The sequence below is a fragment of the Paramisgurnus dabryanus genome, chromosome 5 (genome assembly GCF_030506205.2).
Source record: "Paramisgurnus dabryanus chromosome 5, PD_genome_1.1, whole genome shotgun sequence".
Taxonomy (NCBI): Eukaryota; Metazoa; Chordata; class Actinopteri; order Cypriniformes; family Cobitidae; genus Paramisgurnus; species Paramisgurnus dabryanus.
In genome coordinates this window covers 43,152,937-43,173,196 of record NC_133341.1, presented here as the reverse complement: position 1 = coordinate 43,173,196, position 20,260 = coordinate 43,152,937, and the positions used below count along the sequence as shown (strand labels likewise).

Here is a 20,260-nt window from a genome sequence, read left to right as displayed (position 1 = left end):
AAAATGTGGTATCGAGGCCGATACCCGATACCAGTATCGGTATCGGTGCATCCCTACAATAAATGTATTTAATTTGTGTCTGGCTATAACAAAAATATGGGTCAAATTGACCAACAAACATCAAAATCATAAAAAAACATTATTTGTGTAAAAAAAAAACACTGAAAAAAGTAAAGAGAAGCAATTTTACCACATTTCAGGATGGTAAAACACCAACATTAGCAACATACACTGAAGACATATATTTAATTTGAGTCTGTACAGTTGCTTTGGAACCAAAAAAATGTGGGTCAAATTGAGCCGCGAACATCAAAATCGTTACAAATTTATTTGCGTTACTTCAAAACATATCAGTGTATCCTAACTTTGCATGCATGTTCATGGCCATAAATGAGAAAAGTCACAAAATTTCAAGAACAAAATCACAGGTTTTTTCAACACAGGTCTAATTGACCCAGAACATAATATAAGGGGTTTTAAAAGTATGCGAGGTTCATGGCATAAAGTCTTTAGAAGACGTCCAAGAGTTTTGGTTGAAGCAATTGGTTAAATCAATAAAATCAATGTTGTTATAAACTTAAGAGATGCTTATGAATGATTGTTGCACATGGTCTGTTATTATGGATCTTCACGCCCCTAAACATGATGCAGAACAAAGCATAGCGTGATTGGCTGTTTTACATGTCAATCATATGGCCTATTGGGCGGTTCTTGGACATTCAAAGCAGCCAAGGTTCCCAGACCTTCAGTATGATAACTAAAAGCAATGAATCATACACGTTTCTCTCTAGAATCAGGCATGAATGCTACTAGATAAACAAAAATATGCTCTGGTTAAATCTTCAAAATACTTACAGTATTTCAAAAACATAGTATTGCATACAGCACACCAACATGCTTGGTCATGGCGTCCGGCTAATGTACTTAACTGTACTGCACATAGGAATAAAATCAATTACTGTAGGACATCGACCAACCTGAAGTGCGGCTGCGGCGGAGAGATACAGTAGTCGCATGTGTCTCAAAGCATGTATGCATGACTGCATTATGGGATTTTACAAACATAAATTGTCCACAGAGAGGGAAAATCCGATATAAATCTGACAGTACAAGCAATGTTTAAAGAGGTTTACAAAGATCTCATATGGTCCTGCCTGTAGATTAAGTTCTTTAGTTTAAGCATTTACACTGCAAGGGATGTTGAGTTAATGAAAACAGTCTGACCCAAGAGGACGCATTTCAGACACACAAAAAACTACACATCGAACGCACACTTCATCTGTCTTACCGTGTGGTGGTGAAATGAGAGATTTTAGGATACATGCTGCCTCGAAGAAGAAAGCCATGTGGACGGTATCCTAAAGTTCACCAGCTGTCACGGAACCGACAAGAAGCTCATCGTATCGGAAGAACATCAAATGCACTGACACATACATCCATGTATACGGTCGGGTGTAACAAGTAGGAACTTATGAAAAGGTTTTATTCAAATATATGGAAATGCACTTCACTGTAAACAGGAGGCTAGGCTGCGTGTGAAAAATGCTCCGATGTACAAAAGATCAATGTTTATTGTATTAACATTATTATGGGTCAGCTGTTATTGTACAGTAGAGCTGCTGAACTCTTAAAACAGCAAAAATGCATAGCAACAATGCAATTATGTGTAGCAATACACCCTTTAAAATATATAAAAGCCTAGTTAATAATCCCCTAATATTATGATGCTTTACCATGTAAAGTAATATTATATATCCAGCCCCACACATAGGACAATGCAATCCATTATCTTCCTCGCAGAATCATGAAAATAAAATGATGGTTATCTTAAGCCGTTTTTCATCAGAAAGAAGTCAAGGACAAAATATTTAAGTGTCAGGTAACAGCACCATAATAACCGTTTGTCCTGCTTTCCATATTATAGCAGCTGTTCATAAAGGTCAACAGATCTTTGTGTCGTACGTAAGCTGGGTTGCGTTGAAGCACATCAACACTGACTGTTTCCAGAGCCTTTAATGAAATTACACACACACACCTGCGTGCTTACTTTCACACCGTGTTCCTCATTCGGAGACCTCACAAACCAAACTGGTATTAAAGCATAGAGGATGTTTACATGGCACTTATAAATTAGCTTGATTCTGATTGGCCAGTCACAACATCCCAAGGTTCGTTCTTTGAACTACCGCTCAAAACTAATGCAGACGGTAACCAGGATGCTGGAAATCATTTTGCAAGGTACAGTTTAATATTACACAAAAAATAAATATAAATATGTCTTAAAACGTTGTTTAAATAGTAAATGCACTTGCGCCAATTGTTGCGCCTATGGGCGTTTTGGTCTGAAAACGAGGTGTGTTCAGGCGCGTTGCTATTTTGAAGCAAACTAAAATAGACTACGCCACTGACCTACTAAAACCTGTTCTAAAGTCTATGACGCAATATTGTTTTTGTTATTTAAAGAGCACGTTTGTGCGTGTACTTTGTGCGTGTTTGGTCAGTAAGAAGTTCTTATCAATCTAAAATCATTATGAGTCGGAGTCGTTTATAACGTGCATTTAAAAAAGCAACACTTCTTAAACAAAATCATTCAAAATATTCTTTATTATCATGAAAATACCTAAAACAATCTGAAGAACGGCGAGATAAATATTCTTCTAGACATTTCCTGGAATAGGGGTTTGTAATGCTACTTCTTCTGTGGTACAATTGGAGTTTCTGCTCGAGAGCGCCCTCTGGCTTTTGGATGTGGTGGCATTTCACCGTAATTCATTCAAATTCATTCATTGAGAAACGTGCATTTGCACAATAAATCGTTACAGCCCTATCTCTTTATGAGACGTTAGAAGGCGTAAAAAGCTCCTACACCTGTAGCCTGGTAAGTAATTCAATGTTTTGCTTTAAACAAATATTGCATTTATTTTTTTAATGTTTTTTCTTTTATGCTACACATTGGGTTTATTGTATATGACGACTTTGTACCTCTGGATATGGTGAGATGAGAACCTTCTTTAAGTAATGCTTTCCAAAACACTCACGGCGCTGTCAAAACGCTAAAACGTTTTGCCTCTCCAAACGTTTGTAAATGCTTTATCTCTGGTTTGTTATAAATAAAGTATTTTGAGAGAACAAACCTTTTCTTGCATATTTGTAAATTATTATATCAGATTACACTGATCATGTTGGCTATCCATACATTTACAGCGATTAAAAGCCTGCTAATTTTACCTCCATGACTGAAAGAAAACACTCCCATTGCTCATTACGAGAATAGGAACAACCCTTTTAGACTGTGCGCTAGGCGCACAAACCATTTTTTCCGTCGTTAAACTAGCAAAAGTGGATTCGGACACATGCGCTTTTAGACTGTGTGCCATGAGCTTTAGACCATGCGCTTAGATTATTAAAATAGGTCCCATTTACAATTGATTAAACCAAATAGTGTGTTCATGAACATCTTGTCTTATCTCTTAATACCGAAAGTAACAGGACAAACATGTCATCCTCCGAGACAACGTAGTGACGAAAAACACACTCTATAGAACAGTTTGTCCGTTTAGGAATACACATGGTGTCGCAAAATGGCAACTTCCATGTGAGGACCCGCGGTGTACAGGTATGTAGATAAAAACGACTCAGTCTAAGGAAATTAAAACATAAATTAAAACGTTTATAGTTAATTTTGTAAGGTCTTTATATACCACTAATAATATAGTTATGTTTATAATATTGAATTTCTATCAAGAGATCCTTCTTAAAGTTGCACAATGCACCTTTAACTTTCCATTGTAACTATTTTATAAAACTGTATCAGATTCATCAATATACAACCTCCTAATAGGGGTTATGAGTAAGACTTCCGGTTGAGTTAAGATTTTGGTTGTATTTTGACAAAATATTATCACATTGCAATATATATTGATCATTCATAACACAAGAAAGAAAGATGACAGTGAATATTGCCATTCCCTACACTGAAACAAATACACTTATTTCATATTTCGGCAGCCATATTGATTCTGAGTACATTTAAATCTGCCATATACATTACGTGACATTCAGCACTCCGCACGTGATTCGTGGTGGCTAGATAGTTCCTGCTATAAAAAAAAATACAATCTATAACAGACCACAGAGAGACAAAATACTCATTATATGTCATACTACTGTGATCCACTTATGCGTGTCTAGGGGATTTTGCATTCAAACACATTGATAATTGTATGCGAATAGAGACCCATACATAAACAAAGCAACATCACAACCTCAAAAAATCCGCGGACCCATCAAACCTCTACCCACCTGGATCCCAAAATGATTAAACTAACTAAATTTCCCAAAACACCTAGATAAACACCTGCTCCTTGCTTATACTGTAATTACCAATGCTTTTGTTATTGTAAATAGGTTTTAAAAAAGCTTTGGTAAATTAAATTAGTCAATTACACACATTTCCTTTCATTTTGGTTAAAGGCACAATATGTAGGATTTCACCACTAGAGGTCGCATTTGCAAAAGCTTAAATGGCGTTATAAAGGAGAGTAGAATGATTTGTTCATGAAAGGAATTTGTTAATCATGTTCACGGATGAGGTAATGAATTATTTATTTAATGCCGTCGTAATGAATTAGCTGAAAGGCACAACAGTTGCGTGCTAGATGCTGTATAACCACCACTTCCGCATTTGTCCACACGTGTTGCCATAGTTTTTTATGAGCGGAAACCGAGGCTAGTATGGCTATTACTTGACTGATAATAATGTAAGTACACAACTGCATAAAATATAATCTCACTGTGCACACGGTGTTTGGACATTATTACAAAAATCTTACATATTGTTGCTTTAAAGCATTGTAACTGTGCATTCAGACCGCCACCGGCGAGAGCGTCAATAAAAGCTCTGGCTGCCCTGACAACGACGATAAAGAAAAGTTGTAGTGGACGCTCTGACGCTCGACTGCCTTCTCTGAACTCCTCTCATGCGGAGGTTTCCGCCTTCCGATTGGTTGCAGGTGAACATTTCCGCCTTCCGATTGGTTGCCGCCGAACTGCGTCATATCTCATTACCATAAAGCTGAGCTGATTTCAACTCTCCTCGACGCTCACGCTGTACATGACGTGCCGTGCCGCTGCTCGCCGGAGCTCGCCGCCGGCTCTCATTGAAAATGAATGACTTCCGGCCACTTTGAGGCTCTCGCCGGTGGCGGTCTGAATGCACAGTAATGCTCATACTAGACTTCTGTTTACATACACACAATCACAAACATCACAAAGTCATAAAGATCTCTCCTGATGGACAGCCGGCTGCCCTTTAGCCCTATCACTGACAGTCAACCGCTTGTTTCCATGGCGAGAGCCAAGGCTACCATGACAACCTGAAACTCTTTTATGCAATCACTAGCCAAATGAGAACTGAAGGTTCCTGAATATAAAACAATGCTCTTTTTATAGACACGCTAGTTTACGGCAGAAACACTAGGAACAGTCAACAGACATCACAATGGGCAGTAACTTAGCATCTTATGACCCATCTGTATTTAAATAGCAAGCCAGTTGGCCACGATAAATAGTTCCTTATTAAATTGGGTTTAAAAATCTCCTTCAGTTTAGCTTACTGGCTCTATAGCACAAATAGATAACAATCATTTGCCTGTTAAAAGGATTTAGCCATTTGTATTGGTGACTTAGCACCCAATCACAATGCATTATTGACTATCAGTAACACTACAACAAGTTATGGGATTATCGTATGCTTAGATAAATGATATAGAAATGCATAATAGAGAACAGCACTTAAAGATACAACAGTAAACGGTACAAAAAAAGTGCTTGAAAAGCTTTTCTGTCTCTTAAAAGAAAGATAGACACGATGCTCCAGTCTCGGCTTCAGATGGCACACCCACATACTGCCCACAACCATTTACACATTGTCTGATGCACATAGCACATTAAAATGCCAAAAATAAATAAATAATCGGGTGACTCTACCCAACTTCAATTGAGTCCGTAATATTGGCGTCTGCCATCATCTGAATGAGCTTCCACTTTGTTGCATGCCAATCTACTATTGTGGTAGCATTGATTTCAGATGTACTTCTTGTTTAAGTGGGCAGGTCTGGGCCAGAATACGCTTCAATGTGCACCGGACCTTATGCCAAAAGTCAAATGTCTGACTTCACTTCAGCCAGACAAGGACGGAATTAGCACCCTTTTAGCTATCTCTATGTAGAAATGAGCACCTAAATAGCATGCACTAAATATGGAGGATGCGGGATGCATTTAACAGGTCGGTACCTAACAGTCAATGCACAATGGTGGAGTCTTAAAGCTGTCGAGACTGAAAACATTATTAATCAAAACCAATGAGTGAAAAAGATAAAACTTTGCTTTGCAGTTAACAAGAATTGTATTTTACGCATTATTTACGCAACAATGATTGTACTGAAAGCATAAAAATTTTTCCTTCCCGTTCGTGGAAAATTTCACGTGTAAACATGGAAATGGAAAAACGACTAAAAATGCTATATAAATAATGCCAGACAAGTGGGTGCCGGTGTGCACCTATGAAATTGTTTTGCAACCCGCCATTAAACATAACAGGAATAAGACGGGGATGTGTGTACGTGCGTATTGCTTTGGGGATAGTGTTGTATAGAGGTACAAAATGATATAAATACTGTTCGATTTCTCGCACAAACTGATTGTTTCGTGTCTTAGGAAACTGATGTGTCGTCACAAGCTGCAGGGTTTAATTTGGATTTGTCGGCATCAGATTTCGTTACCATCCACATGCATTATACGACTCACGGACCGAAACAGTTGGAGTTAAAAATCTACATTTGTGTTCTATTGAAGAAACAAAGTCACCTACATCTTGGATGGCCTGGGAGTAAGCTGATAAACAAAAAAAATCAGTTTAACATGAACTATCCCTTTAAGGTATGGATGCAGTGATTTTGCTTTTGAACCTTCAAAAATCTTTAAAGGATTAGTTCATTTTCTTAAAAAAATCCAGATAATTTACTCACCACAATGTCATCCAAAATGTTGATGTCTTTCTTTGTTCAGTCGAGAAGAAATTATGTTTTTTGAGGAAAACATTCCAGGATTTTTCTCATTTTAATGGACTTTAATGGACCCCAACACTTAACAGTTTTAATTGCAGTTTCAAAGGACTCCCCGAGGCATAAGGGTCTTATCTAGCAAAATTATTGTCATCTTTGGCAAGAAAAATTTTAAAAATGCACTTTTAAACCACAACTTCTCGTCTGCCTCCGGTCATGTGATGCGCCAGTACAACCTTATGTAATACATCATCACATCAAGAGGTCAAAGATGACGTATCGAAACGTACGCCGCAGTGTTTACAATTGTGGAGAAAGAGGACCGTTCCGATGTTGCTGTATGTGAAATGATACTAATTAACTTCTTTGGGTCAATTTATTGTTTAAAAATGGTCCGCAAATGTACGTTTCATATATGTAACATGTGACCTTTCCACTGCATTACGCAATTACGTGAGATCGGGCTGGCTCGTCACACAGCCAGAGGAAGACGAGAAGTTGTGGTTTAAAAGTGCATATATTTTTCTAGATCGTTTTGCTAGATAAGACCCGTATGCCTCGTTTGGGATCGTTTAGAGTCCGTTGAAACTGCAATTTTAAACTGCATTAAAACTGTTAAGTGTTGGGGTCCATTAAAATGTGAAAAATCCTGGAATGTTTTCCTCAAAAAATTCTTCTCGACTGAACAAAGAAAGACATCAACATTTTAGATGACTTGGTGGTAAGTAAGTTATCTAGATTTTTTTTAAGAAAATGGACTAATCCTTTAAATAGATTTTTCTCAAAAATGATGCTGACTCAAACATGTGTAGCTCTGTCACTTTTTGTCAGATCGTACATCGTTTTGATAGAGAATGTCATATAGAAGTAAATATAAATAACTCATAACTTTGCCAGCACGGGTCACACATCTTTGCGTTTCCTGTGGCCCAAAACGCTGTGTCGTGTAAACAAACAGCCAAAATGAAAAAAATATCCAATTTTTATGTGAAACCATTGTATAAACGGCGCCTTAATTTGCTTAAAAGTCCTTCTGAATAACAATGTCCTATAATATAACACCTCTTACTGGCTGTGATGTAACCTGAATGCCATTAGCCTTGTATCTCAAAATAAGTGTTTCCTTTTCAGGGCTCACAAAGATAAACCAAATTATATTGATGTTAAGTGACTTATTATTCATCTGCGATAGAAAGACTAAGGGAATGTGTGCCTGGATCAGGTGGATTCATCTGGATCGTCTTGTGCAGATCGTGTTGATTCCTTATTGACTGATGAGTAACATGCTTCCTATTTTAAACTTAAGTCAGTAAGCTTAATTATAATAAATGTCCTATTACACTCGATCTCCATATCAGTATGGGCTGCAAATCTATACATACAAAACTGTTAATTCACTTTGTGTCTCCTAACTAGCACCTCAGATCTATCTCAGCAGCCGGGATCTGCTGTGTTTGGAGAAAGGCTGTAATCCAATTTGCTGAGTGGAGGGATTCAGAGGGGATCTGGAATTACACTTCTACCTCTTTGTGCCGATCTTAGTGCCGAAAATGTTCTGCCAAAAGGATCACAAAACAAAACAGGAAAAAAATTAAATGTTTCTTGAACACTCCCCCACCTGCCATTGGTTGGTCGGACAGATGGTCCCGCCCTCAAACTCAAAGCACTGGTTGTGCCAACGTTGCTATGTCAGGATAGTAACAAAGTTTTGGTAGCACCCACAATGTTTTACATTTTCAGGGGCATGCAAAAAAATTTCCTACTTTTACAGTAGCTGTCTCTGCATATTAAGCTGGAGTATAAAAAAATACTACATAAATTTCATCACAATAAAAGCAAACTGAATGTAAATATTCTGCTACTGCCAATATCATATAGTATATCAGACATAATGCTGTCATTTAATGCAATTGAAACTGAAAAACGAAAATATAATAAGATCCTTTATCAGCACTTCTGTGCAACTGTGAAGAATTACGTAATCTTTGGCAACCCCCTTCTTTTCTCTCTCCTTTTGAGCTCTTTTGAAATCGAGACATGACTAATATCAGAGAGCAAGTGAAAAAAAGGAGGGAGAAAGAAAGTCTCATCTGGTAAGAGGTTATTGAGGGCACTGGAGGGATCACGGAGTGTCTTCGGGGACATCATTAAAAAAATGAAAGGGAGATGATAGAGATGATAGGATGTGAAGAGCGGTACCACAATATAAAGCAGAGACACTAATAATGACTAGTCTAGTAGGCCTATAGATTTTGACATTCTCAAGAAAATGTGAGCGATATTTCCCTATGCAAAACTCATCACCATGATGTTAAAGTGTTCTGAGTGGTTGCCAGGGCTCTGCTATGCGGTTGCTATGGCATCCATTTGGCATCCAAATGTAGCTTTGCTCGACTGTGCTTTGTGATTTCTAAAATGTTCTGTTCAGATGCTTATTGGCACAAGACCAAAGAGGTTCCTAAATATGCCCCAGGTGCCTCGGTCAACTCAAGACTGTGGAATTTTTCCCACTTCTGCCAAGTCTTATCAGCCGGAAAACTAATAGGGCACGTCTTCTTGATAAGTCTTCACTAAACCTTGGGGTCTGTTAATGCTTGGGGTCTAAACAAAATGATAAGGTATTGTTTTAGAGATGAGTACAATAAAATGAAAGGAGGGGTTGAGAGGAAATACAACGTAAAGCTGTTCTGATGACAAGACAGTTTAACCATCTGTTCTTCATTGAGATTACAAAATAACAGCAAAATTACACACCCTCACAAGCCCACGTCTTCTTTACCAAAGCAGTTCACAAATATCAATATTAATATTGCTTAATAATCGATACAAATGCTGTAATGAGAACACTTAATGCCAACGGCCACAACACTCACACACTTGTGCGCACACAAAACAAGGCAGGGAAAATTTCAATCAGTGGCCCCATCAAACCATTAAATTGGAATTTTTTTATCATGGAAGCGTCTCATCTGAGAAGAGCCGGAAGCTGTTTTCAGAATCATCACTTCTCTACGGATTAATCTGTATCATTTCATTTTCTTTCTGACTTCACTTTATTGCTTTCCATGTCTTATTGAAAATTTGAATCCTATTGGCTGGCTGAGAGACAAAACAGGATATTGATCAGGAGGTGCAGTCCGATGTTAGGGTTAAATGACTGCTTTAGAGAGACTCCAGGGGAAACATGGCACTACAGTAGATGTGAATTTTCGACTAAGTTAGATGCCAATGTAGACAGACATTTCAGACCATCTGTGCAGTCACGACACAAGTGCTGATTCAAACACAAGGCATTTACATTTATACACTGTAAAAATTAAGTTGGCATAACATAACCAGTTACATGGTTGCCTTCATTTTTTTAGTTAATTCAACTTAAAGGAACAGTATGTAGGTTTGTGGCCAAAACTGGTATTGCAATCACAAAACTTGTGGCTAAAACTGGTACTGCAATCACACAGCTGGTGGCCAATACACAAAATGACAACATAAACATCAGTTGAGGGCTGCAAATCCACTTTTTAAATGAAAATATCCTGGCCGGAGAGTGATATAAGTATTTGAAATGAAAATGATTTCTTAATGTCTATTGACATATCAGGGCCATTTTATGATTAATTGATATTAATATCTGGCATACTGTTCCTTAAAAAATCTTAGATGACATAAAATATATTTGTAGACAACTTTTTAAATTAAATAATATTTTTAAGTTGAATTAACTCAAAATTTTAAGGCAACCATGTTACTTACGTTTTAAAACTGAAAGAACAAATATTTTTTAAAGTTTACATTTAGCTGATGCTTTCATCCTAAGCAATTAAAGAATGATAGAGCATTTAGAGCTGCCTAACAATTAATTGCGACAAACTGTTTGCAAAATAAAAATGTTTGTTAAATGTGTGTTTAATGTGTATAATAATTATGTATATGTAAATGCACACACATGCATGTATATATTAAAGAAATATTTGCATGTGTATAAACATTTGTATATTTACATATAATTTATATAATATATAAATATAACTATTTATTATATCAATATATTTTTCCTGTGTGTTTGTATTTATATATACATAATATTTGTTGATATACTGTGTATAATAATTATGTAAACAAAAAATTTTATTCTGCAAACGAATAGTCATGACTAATCATTAGGCAGCCCTAAGAGCATTTAACATTGGGTCGTAGAAAAGTTATACTGCATTAGTTTTTACGGTAATCTGTAATTCCTTACCCAATTTATAAAAACTGAAGCAAAATTAATTTGTCAACATTTTCAAACTCCGTGTATGTTTTGATAATCGTTCTGAATCTGATCACTAAGAAAATTCCTTTACAAAAATGCAATTATTTCAGCTTTTTAATTAAAATTTGGTATTTTTGAAGAAACCTACCCATATTTAAGAGGTTATAAAAAGACAACAAATGAAGATAGAATAAAACTTTTTTTCCCCGTTTAGTTTGTTTGTTTGAAAGCAGAGGGTCTGTTCTTTAATTTGATATATTCGTATGTATATATTAAGGAAGAAAATTTTCCTGGAAGGCATTTTGTGAAACTTTTGTGAAAATCACTTTCAAACAGGGCCATTCAAGAATGCAATTTTTGTCAAATCAACATCAAATCTTTGACAAATTTTTGTCAAACAACTAAACTTAAAATAGTAGGTTGAACCAAGTTGTTTGTCAGGGTTGTTAGTCAGGGTGCATTTTTTATTACAGTGTAAGATCATTCGAAACTCTTAAAGTAATTTAAATATATAAGTCAGAACCAATTCCATCAATGGATCTTACATTACATTAATTTATACTATCTGTTACAAATAAATAATTTAACTAAAATGGTAAAAAAGCACAAAAGAAGAGAGAGACAATAAGGCTATTTATACAGAAAAGATTGTTTAGCAATGTTGTCCTGTTTCGGCATTGCCAGCTAACAAATAACAAACAGGAGGTTCCTCCTCATGAAAAGAGCTTTGAGAAGATCAGCAAGCAGCTTGAGTCTCTCATGCACTTCCAGTATGCAAATCTCCATAAAGAGAGACAAGAGGAAATAGAGGGAAATAATGGCACTTAAAGTCAACAACTCTCCTATAATGAAGTCTAATGTAAAACCTGGACTTTATAAAACCTGAAAATGGTGCAACAAAATATTTTCATTAATATACATGTTGTCCAACACTGAAAAAAAAACAATAAGTAGAATTTACTTACAAGTTTCTGCACAAATATTTTCACACATATGACAATTAAGTAAATTTAATTATCTAAGTTAAGTAAAACACTATAAAACATTTTTTAACCCTTTTTAAGGCTATTTGTATCTACATAAACCGCAGGTGCACTGCAAAAAATGACTTTCTTACTTAGTACTTTTGTCTTGTTTTCAGTAGAAATATCTAGAAATTCTTAAATCAAGATGTATTTTCTTGATGAGAAAAATGACCTAAGAAAATAATACTAGTTTTTAGACAAAAAATATACAATTTAAGTGAATTTGTGCTTAAAAAAGCAAAAATATCTGCCAATGGGGTGAGAAAATTTTACTTGAATTAAGAGTTTAAGAAAAACGAAATCTTATTTCACAATTTTTTTTCTCACCCCATTGGCAGATAATTTTGCTTGTTTTAAAGACAATTTCACTTAAATTGTATATTATTTGTCTTTTAGATAATTCTACTGAAAACAAGACAAAAATACTAAGTAAGAAAGTAATTTTTTCCAGTGTGGGTATTAGTACATGTTAATAATATGCAAAAGGTACAAACCCCAAAGTTAATGATGACGCAAGTTATCATCTCCAACGTACATCTCTTTTCTTGGACTACAACAAACACACGGATTGTAGGCAACATTTTACTTCCTGGAATTGGTGATGTAAACAAGACCGTCATTATCATAATTCCTCCCGCTTCGGACTCAGCCTGTAAGTTAACTCCTGTTAGCAACCAAATCTTTCAAACATGGTAAGGATCGTCACATTTCCGGCTGACATCAGAGGTATTCAGGCCAATCGTACAGATTAGCTGGCCAATCAGGGACACAGAGATTTTCAAATCCGTATGTTTTTTAACCATAAACCACGCGAACACATTGTATTACACCAAATACACAAAATAACGTTTTATCAATGAAATAGGTGCAATTTAATTGAAAAAATAAATAATATATAAATAATAAATTAATATTTTTATATCATATTTTTATACAGTACAATACAAGTTCCTTTTCTGTATTTCAAGTTATTTTTAGGTTGCCTTGGTTTTCTGGATTTTGTCAAAAATGCATAAAGGCTATTGTGAAATGTCTCTACACTGTAAAAAAAATCTGTAGAAATTGCAGCTGGGTTGCCGGTAATTTACCGTAGATTTAAATTTATGTTATTTACTGGCAACATTTTGTTCAAAGTTGAATGAACATTTAACATTTACAAGTCTTTGTCTTTACAGAGTAAAACTAAAACAACAGCATCAAGCAAAACGTTCTGGGAAACAAAATCTGAAGCAAAAAGCAGAAAAAGGTTGATGATGATTTTTGGTTCCCAGAATGCTTTGCATGAGGCTGTTATTGTATAGTTTTATTCCGTAAAGATAAAGACTTGTTAATATTTAAAATTTATTTAACTTTGAACAAACTCTTGCCAGTAAATAACATACATTTAAATCTACGGTAAATTACCGGCAACCCAGCTGCAATAACATTGTAATTTCTACGGATTTTTTTTACAGTGTACCGTTAACTCTACCGTTGATGATAAAAGGGAAAATGAAGACTTTATCCTAAATGTTCAGAGTCATCTTTTGTGACTAATTTTGGAAAATAGGCTGTACAAAATCAAATAGGACTTTTGAAGAATACGTTACTTTTAATATTTCTTTTCTGTGAACTTGGTCTGTGTCACCATGTGAGAAGGAGAACTGTGACACTAACAGCTTTCTACAGTTCATTCAACAAATCTATATTAATACAAACAATACACATTCACACCCACCAAGAACGGCATGCTAAGATAACCTTTCAAAGCCACTGACACTTCAACAATAGCACATAAAGGATTTCTCTCAACAAAAGGATGCTTTGAATAAATACTGTAGACAGAGAGAGAGAGAGAGAGAGTGAGAGAGAGAGAAAGAGAGAGAGAGATCAACTGAATCAAGCCTGCACCCATGAAGATAAGTGATGCCTTTAAACTCCATATGTATGCGCCTTACACTGTCACCAAGGCAACCGTCGCCAGCATCCTCCATATGTCCTAATTATTCCAATTCTTCCGGACGGAGATGACACGGCCGTTCGGTAATTACATGGACGAGACTCGTAGAGATTCCACCACTGGGCAAGAACAGCACAACGGAGCATAAGGAAAAGAGTGACGGGCAGAGCACTCAGATTGATGTCTTTTTAATTACAACACCAGCGCATCCTTCATCTGCCCAGCTTTGGGATCATCCACACTCCAAATCCCCTGCATAAGGAAATCTACTCTTCACAGCCTGGAATCAATGTTAAAACATTGAGATGATATCACTCTCTTGAGCCCATTTGAATCAAGATTTAGTTTTTGCACCAAAGGCTGGTTGCACCAGATATGCCAATGTCAAGTTATAAAATTGGCTATTTGTGACATAAATGTTTCCTCAATTACATTTGCACATTAAACCCCGTTCACACAGCACGCTTATCCAAGAAAAGTACCTGTGTAAATGCAAACACATCTCGGTATTGATGTTTAGAAAGATTTTCCCTAAATTACAGTCTAAACTAAAAAAAAATAGAGAAAATATGAAGTTTTAGCTCAAAATACCACAAAGATCATTTAGCATGTTAAAAATGCCACTTTTTAGGTGTGAGCAAAAATGTTTTGGATGTGTCCTTTTAAATGCAAATAAGTTGATCTCTGCACTAAATGGCAGTGCCGTGGTTAAATAGTGCAGATTAAGGGTCTGTATTATCCCCTTCTGACATCACAAGAGGAACCAAATTTCTATTACCTATTTTATGCTTGCAGAGAATGGTTTACCAAAACAAACTTACTGGGTTGTTTTTTCTCACATTTTCTAGGTTGATAGAAACACTGGGGACCCAATTAGAGCACTATAACATGGAAAAAATAGGATTTTAATGATATGTCCCCTTTAAATAATTTATCAGGTATACCAAAAAAAGGATTTTATCCTACAAAGCAATAAAAGCCATGGTAAAAAACAGAGCAAAGAGTAAGAAATGATGACAGCAGTGTTAGGTAATATCTGTGTCTGCATGGTGTGAAGTTGTAAAACTCTTCAGAAAGACCAGTCATCATTATTTTTTTAATACTTTGGCTGAAATAGTGCCATTTTTACATTTAAAATATCTGCAAATGATGAGGACATTTTGATGATTATGTACAAACAGAAAATCTGCCAAATATATCGGATACAAATCTGCATCATATATCGGCCATTGGCTGTTGTGATTTCTAAATATCGGAATATGCATTGGGCAGAGAAAAAAAAAACATATCGATCGACCTCTACAATGAACCCAGCACTATGGAAACAATGGCAGGGTTTATTTTTACAGTATCGACCATCTCTTTCTCGTCAGATTCAATTCAGACTGCTAGCTCATAACTCAAGTGTAAAATTAGATTCAGTAGATTCAGCACTGCCGCTATACAGCAATATAAGAATCCATACAGTAAGCAGTCTAAAAACACCGACCAGCCACGCCGTCTAGAAGTTGGCAAGGCTACATACAGTACAGGCAGATGGGTTTTAAACAGTCGGGACAATTAAGGTTAGATTCATAACTATATAAATGTATGATGAGATCAAAACCCCTTACGCTGCTATATGCAATGCAATGTAATGAGAACTGTGAGCTTTTAAATGGGAGAGATTTAATGAAAAAATACAAATGTTAATAAATTTGTTTATATATATTTAAAGGAAAATTAACCCCCCAAATTTTAATTTATTCACCCTCGAGTTGTTCAAAACCTGTAAAAATGTCTTTACGATTTTTGAGCAACGTTTGTAACTAAACCGTTTTGGAGCACCACTGACTTCAATAGTAGAAGAAGAAGAAACAGTCATAAGGGGTGGACATGGTCAGAAACAATGCTCAGGTAGGCCGTGGCATTTAAACAATGCTCAATTGGCACTAAGGGGCCTAAAGTGTGCCAATAAAACATCCCCCACACCATTACACCACCACCACCAGCCTGCACAGTGGTTACAAGTCATGATGGATCCATGTTCACATTCTGTAGGCTTTGAAAGGGGAATTCTGTTAAGGAAAATATATCGCCTGGCAGTGAACTTTGAGAGAGAGAGAGAGAGAGAGAGAGAGAAAGAGAGAGAGAGAGAGAGAGAGAGAGAGAGAGAGAGAGAGAGAAACACAAGTGGACATGTTACATAACATCTGCATAAAGAATGAGCAATAAAATCTCTTAAGATACACTGCTGTCGTCTGTACAATAAATGCTATTTGTTTTTTAAAGAGGAAGCTCAAAGAACTCCACCTACAGTATGATACAGGGTCAGGAGACATGAAAATCACCACCCAGATATGCCTTTCAGACTATCCTCAAATATTACTATATTTACGGTAATAGTAGAAATGTTCAATCGGTCCGTCAGCCAATACAAAAAAAAAAACAAGCATACCAGCCTCCATTTAATTTTGCAAAGTAGAGCTTATAAATTTAAAAGGGCGCAGTTAAGCTAGAACAGAATAAGAGGTCACTGACTCCAACAACCAGCACTTTATTTGGCCACAGAATCAACACTGGCCGCCACAAATAGATTTTTCATGATTCCCATTTACATATTAATTTTACTATTTAAAACGGCTTAATTCATTGCATCGAGCGTTCAGCGCGCCTCCATCCTCCCTCTCTCCTTGTGTGCAGCGCAACAGCGCGCGCCCGCGGCCCCCTCCCCTCTCTTTGCTGAGCCTGCACGCCTCTCTCACATAACAGTGAAAAGTATTTAACTCCGTGTTCCTCCGTGTACTTTCTCTTTTTCGCGTAAACGTCAACAGTCACGGATGTTACCGACAGAGAAGTCGGTGGCTGATTAAGTTCATCATGAGAGTGACTTAACAAAAGGTTAGTATAGTGTTTCCCACATATACTCGTTCTGATGCGAGTCTGTGTCCGAGCTCTCTCCCTACCTATTATGCGGCATGCCCATGCACGTGTTCTGTAGTAACAGCAACTGTGTATTCTCTCATATTTCTGAATTTGCAACAAATTGTCTGCGCTATACAATAAAATACCACTCGTATTTCTAGTAATAAAGCGCTCAAAACACAACAACACTGATGAGAAGAGCAACACCAGTACAGCCTCAATGTAAACGTATGATGGTTTTTTTCAGATAAGGTCGCGTTTTTAGCAGCAGTTTAAGAAAGAGCTGATTGGATTAAACAAAGAGTTACTGAGTCGTGGGTCGTTACTGGGTCCTGTTTAGTCACTATTTTATAGACAACAGAACAGAAACTATGTAAAAATAGCATCTTAGTTGTGTTAAAATGCAATATAATGTGACTGATCAAAGAGTAAAACACGACGCAATGACGTCACATATATGCTAATCAGCGTGTGACGTCATCGCCGCCACAGTATCTCAAAATCCTGTGGGAAACACTGATATCTAATATGTCATTTTAGACTAGTGCCAATCAAAACTCTAAAGATGCATAATGGAATAAAATCAAACGTGAAAATAATCTTACTTTGTCATCAGTTCTGTTTTGCTTTTGGTGGGATGGGAAATTTTATTACGGTTTGTTTGAAAGGTTGAAAATAAGGTGAAAAAGAGTGGGAGGTACAGAGAGAGATGAGGGCCTCTCCTGGTTCTTTTACTAATGGATGGCCATGCCTCTTCTCTTCTCCCTCTTCACCTCCCCTTCATTCCTCCTTTTCCTCTTGACTGGCCTGAATGCTTAATCATGCTTCGAATCCCTGGTGAAGTCAAAACAGCCCAGCGGTCCTATTGGCTAATCTGTGTGGTGTGTGGTCTGTGCGCAGCATCGTGATTGGTTAACAATCGGAGGGCAGAGTTAAAAGGTCCCCAGTTACCAGCTGGGCAGGGCAGGGCATGTCTTTAACCACGACGACACACACAATAGAGAAAGACACACAAATGCACACACAAGACCCTGGAAAGACAAAGAACCATGAAAGAACAAACACAGAAGACAGGGCAGAACTTCAGAGAAACATTACACATAAATCAAATGTGAATACATATAAAGCTTTCAAATAATATAATAATGGTCTGTATAGCTTAGTTTACCCTTTATGACATCTGTGAGAGGGTTAAATCTTTTGTAACTCATCCGTTTAAATTATATAAGCCTTAAAGGACCACAGATATATATAAATGAATAGATGCTACATTCGGCAGTTTTAGGCCAAGTCCAGTTTTACAATGCATACATGAGTTACGTGTTTGAAACCGATGCAATTTCAACCCGCGGTTTTGAGACCACCTTTGGAAAACTCCAATGTTATGGAGAAAATACTTCGCAATGGTGTTGAATGATGAATTTGTACATAGTCTGTCTGTTTAAAACAACACATTTTCACCACAGGGGACGCAAAAAAATAGTTCTAAATCTAACCAAATAGAGAAGTCTTTGAAGAGTTCCAATGCAAAAGCTGCTAAATGCCACCTCCGTCAAAATGAGATAGTGATTGTAACCGTATGCTCTCGAGACGTATTATACATTCATTAAATTTTTTCAGGTGTTTATTCCACCCTCAGGGCAGAATCCAATAAGAGTCTACAAAAATTCTAATTAACATGAAATCATGCCAGACGCACTTAACAGGATTCGCATCTAAGCGTCTTATATGATAACAATAATGATAACATTAACTCATTCCCCGCCAGCCTTTTTTTGAAAAGTTGCCCGCTAGCATTTTTTGTGATTTTTCACAAATGAAAGAACAGACATTCTGTTTTCAAACAAACAATAAACAAACAAACAAAACGGAAAAAAAACTTTCATCCTATCTATATTTTTTTCTCTGCTTATAAACTCTTAAAGGCGCAATAAGCGAATCTGTGTAACATCACTTTTTGTTGATGTTTGAACTGTTTTCAAACAAACGGAGCGTAGCTAACTCCATCCCCTCCCTTACGTGCTTTTATAAACGTGCCCAACCCCCACCCCCAAATCCTTCTTGTCTTTTATTGGCTGGAACACTTTGTTATGTTTCGTTGTGCTAGGTTCGCCACTGTGTTTTTATTGCAGTTTGTGAAGCCTGGGCTGTCTACAGAGATCGCGTTTTTTTACAGTTTGATCAGGGGTCAGGCAGCAAGCAGATAGTGAGGAGATGTTTGCTGTATGTAACAAAAAATTTTTATGGTCTAAAACGCGTGAATCGCTTTGAGCACCTTTAAATATGTTTTTTTTTTTATAATTTTTTTAGCAAAAAGCTGAAAAATGGCTTTTTTGTGAAGGAATTTTGTAAGAGATCAGATTCAGAATGATTATCAAAACATACACAGAGTTTAAAATTAGTAAATAACTTTTTTAGAATTATAGATTAACATGAAAATTAATCAGAAACACTTTTTTATGCAAATGTTTTCTCTTAATTCACGAGATAACTCGTCAATGGCGGGAAAAGAGTTAAACAGCAACTATGGTCCGATTCACGTTTTTTAATTTCCTTTGGTGTGTGTAAGTGTGTATTAGTACATGTTATCGATATACAAAAGGTTCAAACCCCAAAGTAAACGATGACACAAGTTATCGTCTCCAACGTAAATCTCTTTTTAGACTACAACAAACACACAGATTGTAGGCAACAGTTTACTTCCTGGGATTGGTGATGTAAAGAAGACCGAAATTATCATAATTCCTCCCACTTCGGACTCATGGCCTGTTAGTTAACTCCTGTTAGCATTGCATTGTGACCGAATCTTTCAAACATGGTAAGGAGCGTCACATTTCCAGCTGACGTTAGAGGAATTCAGACCAATCACAACGTACAGACTAGCTGGCCAATCAGGGACACAGCGCTTTTCAAATCCATGCATTTCAGGAAGAGAGTGAAATCTGGAGCTACAAAAATGTACGGTATGTGGACGCGAACACATTGTATTATACCAAATACACAAAATAACATTGTTTAGCAATTAAATATGTGTAATTTAAGGAAACAGAGCATTGATTTTGTTGGGATCACT

General features: G+C 36.5%; 1 protein-coding gene across 3 annotated transcripts in view; it reads right to left on the bottom strand.

Annotated features, from left to right (window-relative positions):
- Positions 1-20,260, bottom strand: part of abr (ABR activator of RhoGEF and GTPase) — a 178,746-nt gene that overhangs the window by 108,845 nt on the left and 49,641 nt on the right. Inside the window, exon 1 of one of the 3 annotated variants that reach the window (XM_073814765.1) lies at positions 1,289-1,304. The exons of the other annotated variants lie outside the window; for them this stretch is intronic. The gene's annotated coding sequence lies outside the window, so the exon portion shown is untranslated. Of the gene's footprint in view, positions 1-1,288; positions 1,305-20,260 lie in introns of those variants that run through there. 3 annotated transcript variants of the gene reach the window in all.